Source organism: Alexandromys fortis, unplaced genomic scaffold, assembly GCF_014885135.2.
Source record: "Alexandromys fortis isolate MF-2015 unplaced genomic scaffold, M_Fortis_MF-2015_v1.1 scaffold_514, whole genome shotgun sequence".
Taxonomy (NCBI): domain Eukaryota; kingdom Metazoa; phylum Chordata; class Mammalia; order Rodentia; family Cricetidae; genus Alexandromys; species Alexandromys fortis.
This window is the reverse complement of record NW_026068420.1, coordinates 25,396-33,697: the sequence shown is the minus strand read 5'-3', so window position 1 is coordinate 33,697 and position 8,302 is coordinate 25,396. Positions and strand designations below refer to the sequence as shown.

At 37.8% G+C, this 8,302-nt stretch overlaps 1 protein-coding gene across 1 annotated transcript in view; it reads right to left on the bottom strand.

Moving 5' to 3' along the window:
• The window catches only part of LOC126495659 (interferon-induced very large GTPase 1-like), a 33,723-nt gene extending 26,740 nt beyond the window's left edge, over positions 1 to 6,983 (bottom strand). Inside the window, exons 1-2 of the mRNA XM_050133253.1 lie at positions 6,510 to 6,983; positions 5,820 to 5,929 (exon numbers count right to left, since the gene is read on the bottom strand). The gene's annotated coding sequence lies outside the window, so the exon portion shown is untranslated. The remainder of the gene's footprint in view (positions 1 to 5,819; positions 5,930 to 6,509) is intronic.
• Between the last annotated feature and the right edge of the window lie 1,319 nt (positions 6,984 to 8,302).

Below are 8,302 nucleotides of genomic sequence, written 5' to 3'. Positions count from 1 at the left end.
GGGAGGCTGGGAGGAGGTGGAAACTTTTTTTTCTTATTCTCAATAAAAAAAAAATATTTAAAAATAAAAAGAAAATCACCAAATTCAATAAAATGAGTTCAGCAAAGACATATCCCATATTTTCTTTATTTTATGTGGTCAAGATTTCACAGAGATAAATGAATAATTTTTATATGAATATATAATTTATATGATATAAAATTAGAAATAAAATTGTGTGCAGGGGCTCAGACCTTAAGAGCACTGGCTGCTCTTGCCGAGGACCTGGGTCCACTTCCTTGCACCCACAGGCAGCACACAACCATCTGTAGCTCCAGTTGTACAGGATTCTGTGTGGAACTGCAGAATTCAATAAATCCATGAAACATGCCTGCACCTTGAAAGTCTCTCAGAGATTTACAGTATGGGTCAGGTGCTCATTCCCAACTTGTGTTGAAAAACCTGGATGTACTTCATAGGGACAAAAGGTCACATTATGCAAATTAGCTGTATTTCTCCTGTTTCTTTGTCTTCAAGCTCTATATAAACTGGCCTGTTACCCCAATAAACAAGCTGTCCTGGTCACAGACTTGCAAGCTTTTCTTTTTCTCCTGTGTGCTCACAGACACCTATATCCTTGTTTCTGTCCTCCCCTGGGTCCTAAGACCACAGGCAACCTGAGTAATCTAGCAGCCAGGGCAAGGAGAACAATCCTCTTCCTACTTCAGGCCTCCACAAGAAGTAGGCATACATGCAATGCCCATATACACATGCAGCAAAACACTCATACACATAAATAAAAATAAATACACCTTAACAAAATTTTGTGGAGAACAAAGGGGACAAGGTGATAGGAGGTGGAAAAGGGATGTGGTACAGAGTATATTTAGAAAGGACCACACCATTTTGCAAAGTTTTTCATTAACTTGTTTTTATAAATTTTTGCTCTTTCCACCCTCATAACAGATTTTGCATATAGGTCTCAGGCTGGAGACTCTCTTCCTTCCTTACAACCAGGTGTCAGAGATAGCCTGACAGCAAGCATGCACTATGGAGTGCCCATCAGTCATTTGTATAGAACCTAAAGCTTCCTCTAAAATATCTGAGAAGGGACCTTCACTCTGCCTTGTGGTCATAATATTTGTCTAGAGTTCTTACCATGTTGCTGTCTGCTTGTCTGCCTATGGCATTAGCAACTTTTCTAATATATATTATATGAAAAGGACAGATACCTTGGATCCATGACATGAAATCTTTCAATATAATAAAGAAATTACTTTCAAAGTACCAAGTTAAATTATATATTTGAATGAAAATATCTCTATAAAATTTATTACTATCTATAATGTATATGTGTAAATTTTGGGGAATTAGTAAGAGGCTATGGGTGACATTTAAAGGGAAGGGATATATAGCCCATTGATTTGAAATTGTTTAAAAATAGTAAGGGAGTTTATGTGTGTGGTATAAGTATGGGGGGAGAGGAAAGGGCAGGAAAAAGAAGAGAAAATATATAGGGATAACTAACAGTGAAGACCCTTCAAAAATGACATTAGGAAATCTACTTTTGTAGATGCTTTCTAAAATGTATATGTGCACATATTTAAAGAGATTTAAAATGGAGTTACTCTATAAATGGGTGATCATTCTCTTACTAGACATCACTGGTTAACATAAAAAAATGAACAGTTAAAAAACTGCATTGTCCTTTTTAGAAGTGTTTGCCAGTGTGGTCTTACAAACCCCCAAACATTATATTGTGGTCAGTTCCCCTGTTCTCATCCTAGAACTTAATGGTAAGACCTTTTTGTTGAAGACACTGCATACTTGAGTCCTAGAACACTAGTAGATCAAGCTGGTACTTGCTTGGGGGTCTCTATCTCTACTGGCTAGCTTTCACAGTGGTGGAAGTTGCTAAATACACTGCTGGATTCTGTCATCTGCATGGCTTCAGGTATTGACTTACGCTGAGCAGTGAAAGAAGAAAGGACAGACACATGTATAGAAAAGCTGAGATCGGGTAAGCTATGCTAACTCTGATGAAAGGTACTAAGGGCAGCCCAGAAACTCATTGTGTTTATTTTATACTCCTGAAGTAGGAACTATTTTAGCTAATTTTATTAGCAAAATTAGGTTTAGCTAATTTTGGTACGGGAGCAGTCTCTGGCTTCAGTCATCCAGGAGGAAGATGCTGGGTTGGCAGTTTCTGTATACATTGTTAATTTTTTCACTCAGTTTAGTGGGAGGTGTTCCCATTGTCCTCTAGCTTCAGTGGCAGAAGGCTGATGCTTCTGTGGGTCTAGGGTATTAATGTCCTTGACTCACAGTAGTGCCATGTCAACAACATGCATCCACCCAGAACATCATTGGCTCCCTCAACATCCAATCAGGGCTTTGTCTTCTCCTCCACACACACACACACACACACACACACACACACACACACACACACACAAAAGCTAATCATCAATATTTCCTATCTGAGAACTTGTAACCCACATTAATGACCTGTCTGACATCAGAGTAAGTCAGGCTTCTGTTGCATTAGTGACATGAATATAACAGGAGTGACAAATCACTTTCTGTTAAGATTTAAGAACTTTTTAAGTTGACACCCATGCCTCTTACTATTTCTGCAAATGATGTCTAGACAGTTTATATGTTTTCAAGAGCCTACCCCTCCTATTCTGCTAAATTGACAGTATTAAACTGACTCTTGCTGACTTATCATTACATCCATAGGTTAATGCATCACTTAAGTCTCATCAGAGAAGCTTATTTTGCAGCAAGCAGCAATTTAAAGAGAGATTCACAGCTTGCCAAGGTTCAGACAATAAGAGACAGTGGAGTTCTCAGCCATATTTGGGACATCTATCTCATACTTTCACCTTTCATGGCTCTTAATTCTTGTAGGAAATTTGGCAAAAAGATTGTAAGAGCCAGACATGGTGGATAATTACTAGGAAACAGTGTTTTCTCAATAGAAAGGGAAAGGTGAGTATGTGAACTAACACAGTTGTGACAGCATGTACTAAATCCACACAAGCCTGACAAAAAATCTCAGCATGGGGAACAGAAGTAGATATGAAGACCTGCTCCTTCTTAGCTGAGGTGCTATTGGTTTTTGACAGATACAGGGAGAGTGCGAGTTAGTTTTTTTTAAAAGGTGTTTCCCTTGTCAAGTTGTCTTGGCTGCAGTGAATGGCCACACATCCAAGAATATATGGGCAGCACAGATTGAACATGGAGAGTGTGGAGAAAATAAAAATAAAATTAAAAAGGGATACAAAGTTCAGTCAGTAGGGTAGGGAGATGTGACAGGAAGAGTTGGCAGAATTAGATAAATAGGATCAAAATATATTGTATGAAATTCTCTAGAAACCATCTCACAAATATTTATAAAACAACATGAAATAAAAGTTTAAATGGATTATGAAGTTAAATGCAAAACATAAAACTTCTATTTCTTCAAAAGTAAAGTAGATGAAATCCTGGTATAATTATAGCATTTTAGATAAAAACCAAATTGAAAAAAGCATTTGTTAATGTCATAGTTTGTTTCTAACTGCCACTCAAAGTGACACGCTAAAGGGCTTATTACCAATTGGTTGCTCCTACTGGGAGCTGGAATCAGCTGATCATGGACTGAATTCTCAGATACTCTAAACATCATCAAGTTTTTCTCCATTAAGCTGATTTTCTCAGATATTTAATTACAGTGATAGGAAACTGACCAGTACCATTTCACTCAATGTAAAAATCTCCGCTCTTTAAAAGGCAAAATGAAGAGAACAGGAAGCTGATTTGTTGGCTTGGAGAAAATATAAAATATGTAATAGAGTAGTGTCATTCAAAACACAAGCAACCTTTAAAAACCAATAGAATGAAATTGAACAGCACACTTGAAGACTGGGTCAAAAATTCTGGTAAGCTCTTCACAAGAATTTACAGATTGATTATAGGTTTAGAAAACATTTCTTTTTTTCTCTTTTTCTTTTTTTACATGATGTGTCATTTTGGAAACTCAAGTGAAAGCAATCAAGAATTATTATTATTATTATTTTTGAGTAACATCTGTGTTCCTAACAATACTCCATGCTTATAAATTCCAATAGGCTAACACCATTTATGAAGACTGGGTTTTCTGAAAAACTATATATTTATGCATATGAATATGCAATCATATCCCTTGGTATTTTCACAAAGGAGTTGCAAAGTAATGTTCACAGAAACATCTGCATACAGGTGGCCTTGAAGCTTTTTCATATTTGCTAAATAAAGTGGAGGTAAATAAGATACCTATTGTGTCCTTGAATCTGAAATGAGCTCCTGTATTTGGACACTTGTGTTCCAGTTGGTGGCGCTGGTGGACATAGAAACAGCTTTTAAGAAAACATTGACTCTAGTTTTACCCACAGTAACTGAAACAGGGTAAGACTGACATCTCTGCCTTCATTGTGTCTGTACTTGGCCTGAAGTCACAGAGGTACGTTATTGTCCGTAACATTTCCTCTTGAGCGGTATTGAATCCCAGAAGAGGAAAACTCAGAGGAATAAACTAATAACCTCTTAGATGAGAATTTTTTATGAGGGCAAGGTTCCATTCCCTGTGATGGGTGAAAAGATGACCAATTTAACAATTATGGGACCACCTTGCAGGGGTGACCACCTTCTAGTTTCTGAGACTTTGATGAATCCATGATGTGCAGAACCACACCAGACCAGGATGGCTCAATCATGCATACATTTTTCTCTCTCTTTGAATCTATATCTCCCATGCTAATACCCTAGTGACAAATTTAAGGACCACTGATTTCCCTGCATGTGTTCATCTCAACATGACCACGTAGAGCAAATATCCTGTATCTTTTCATTTTATTTAAACCATTATATATTTCTTTACCTAGATGCCAAGCTTCTTTGGAAATGCTGTATTCCTGGTTTTCATCCTAACAGCTTTGGTAAGATACTTAGTGTCAAGCTTCACTCTTTACAGATTGACCTTACTTCCTAAAGTGTATAAAGAATATAAAATACTGAATAAAGAATCATGCAAAAGTTAGACAAGACCTTATTTAATCATGTAAAAGTTAGCTCCATCCCTTTGAACTGAAGTCAGGCCAGACCTAGCCAATTCAGATTCCAGGTCATTGTCTCATAAAAGATTACTGTAATTATTTAGTCACGATGAATTATTAAAATCAAAATAGTAAATGAAACTTTAAGTTTTTCCTGCTCCTGAACTTTGTTTGACCCTCCACCAGAGACAGGTTATAACTAACTCTTCTTTTTTCTCTCCTAGCTCAATTCAGGGAAACCAATCTGTAAGTAGTTGATTGGCTCCTATTGGCCTCTTCCTAGTCGTGTCCATCCTCCCATACAAGAAAAACCCTGTTCTGGGCCAGTAATATGGTTCAGTGACTACTCGCCACACAAGCCTGACAACGGGAATTTGAACCCTGGGACCCACATAAACGTCAAAGAAGATAGTCCACAGAGCTGTCCTCTGACCTCCTCTTGTGAGTTGTAGCAAGTATGCTTTCCCCATCATGCAAAAGCCACACATTAACAACAAAACATTACAAATATAAGTAAAGATCCCTTTCCCCATGGCGTTTGTTATGATTATAAGATGTTAGTATTGCATTAGTTTTCTTGTTGCAAATGTCCTTTTATATTTTCTGCAATAAGTTTTCAAAAATGTGGTCTTGATTTTATTTGGTCACACAAATGATCAAGTTAGTTTTTGTTTACCATATGTCTCCATTATCTTCACTAAAATAATTTTAGTTTTATTATTATTGTAAAATTTTTAAGAATATTCAGAAATTTGTACTTACTTTGTCTCCTTAACGTTTGTACTTTGTGAAAATGAGGAAGTTGTTGGGATTGTCCTCTCCTTCTCCCTCCTCCAAATGGCTAGGTTTCACTGTAGGTCTGCTTTCTCCTGCTGTGACAGACAGAGCAGAGGCTAATGTTTTTCCTTCTTGCTCAAGTTATTTCCCTCACCTTTCAGTGACCCTTCTCTTTTGCACAGTATGCTAATGTCTAAGAGTGGCACATGCGTCTTCTCCCTTCACTTCAGATTGCCTTGTCACTTGAAGACATGTAATGTGTTTTTCTGAAAAGAAAATGCATCAACTGGCTCCAGAGGAGAAGGTCTTGGGTCCAACTAAACTTGTGAGAATGCAAGAAACTTTGCTCACAGAGAAAGACAGCCCAGTGAGAAGTTTTTTTATTTATCCTGGGGTTACATAAAAAGTCCTCCACATCACTAACACTTGAAGATGGAAGTCATAGATAGACAGTAAAGTCCGTTTTCTTTGGGGTTGGCTTCATTTCATGTTTTTGGGGGAGCAATTGGCAATGTGAACTTCAGATTCAGTACCAAATTATTTTTGTAGTATCAGCATGTCATAATCACTGTGTTTCTAATGGCTCCTTTAACCTTCCAGCAATTTCTATTTGGTGTTATCTATTCCGTTTTGAACTTACTGTACATCCTGCTTCCCACCTATTCTTCCACTTACCTGTCTCCTTGAGGCAAGTCTGCTGCTCCAGAGAGAAGTGCAGGAAGAGTGTGATCCTTCCAGGAGGAGGCAATGCTGTAGACTGCCAGCTACATCTCTGACAGCGGGCTTTATATAAGGGCAGGGGCAGAATTTACTCTCAGCAGGGCAATCTTCCAAGTCCTCCTTGCTGGGAGGAGTCTTCTGTTATTTCTGTTTATATCATGAGTTGTGTCTCTAGGGAATGCAGAGTACAGTATATAAATAACTAATATTACATAAAAATTAAGGATCTCTTTTTTTTATTTTGGAGTTTGAGGGAAAACCGAAACAGGAAAGACAGCTAGATATCTTAGTAGCTTTTAGGAAGAGGGAGCTAGATGAGAGTAGAAAGCCATGCTTTTTGAATCAGAGGTCACAAAATCAGGCAGGTGCTGGGGGGATAACTCTGTGGATAAAGTGCTGACTATGCAGGATTAGGACCAGTGTACACATCTCCAGAATCCACGTAAATGTTAGGCATAGTAATGGGTGTGTCTGATACCAGCCCATAAGAGACAGCGACAACTAGGAGCAAGGTAACTAGCCAAATTAGCCAGAATTGGTTAGTTCCTAAGGAAAACCATCAGGACTAAGGTTTGGAAGAGGATTTGAGGGGAACACTATTTTCTACAAAGTAGTTAGAAGAGAAATGAGCATTTATCTAAGTGATTATTACTTGCAATGGACTATGCGTTTATAAGTAACTTAAAGGTTTTCCATTTGAGAATATGGTTGGATTGGAAGAAAACTTTAAGCAATTGTAACAAATTTGGACGTTGAAATACCCCACGAAACCTCAACTAATCCTTACGAGAATAATATTTTAAAATACATTCTTTTGAAATTTGGGACCAAAGACCTTTGGTTTCAATGTGAGAATATTTTTCCCTCCACACCTACTTTAGTAGGTGAATTCAGATATTTGTCTATAAGACAGATAACCACTTTTCAAGGGAAAGGGTGTCGATTACCAGGGAGTAAGGAAGGAACTTGACTGTTAGCAAAGGATGCTCTTCCTTGCTTCTTACCAGCATTTGGTCTGGTTATTTCCACAACTATTGTTTAAAGTGGCCATGGGGACTCAACCCACTCCAGGATAGCTGGAGTAAACAGCTTTTGACTTCCATCCTGGCTCCACTGTACACTGCATGCCAGTCTCCACAAACAATAGTGTTGAGGACTGGGGAAGCGTTCCCATGGCCCTGAATATACAGAAAAAGGGACTGTGCCATCAAGTCTTCTGAGTTCATAATTTCAGTGGAGCACAAATTGGGAAATGACAGCACAATAATAGAAAAAAAAAGAAAGAAACCAAAAAAGAAAGAAATAAATAAAAAGGAAAACATCAAAAAAAAAAAAAGCTTGCAAAAAACACTGGTTAATCAACAGACACACAGTTTGCTGACAACTCTCCTTTCACCCATGAATATAAATAAGCATTTATGAGAAATGAACTTTGCCTGAGAAATGAAACTGAAAGTCTGTTCAATAGTGAGGCAGGGCTGGCCTAAACGATAAGAGGAAAATATTAACTGATGTTTTGGCACCTGAACCTACACTAAAGTTCCTACAAGGCTGATTTACTAGAACTCCAATATTTTTGAGAGTTGGAATTCTGTGTGTCACAAGTTATCTTGGGCTATCTTAGCCCCTAAAAACTATATTTTTGCCTGCTTTTGCATTTGTCCTTGTTGCAGGGAGGGGCTGCTTGTTCTTCCGGACCGTGGTTAGCTTAGCCCCAAAATAACCACACAGAAATTGTATTAATTAAA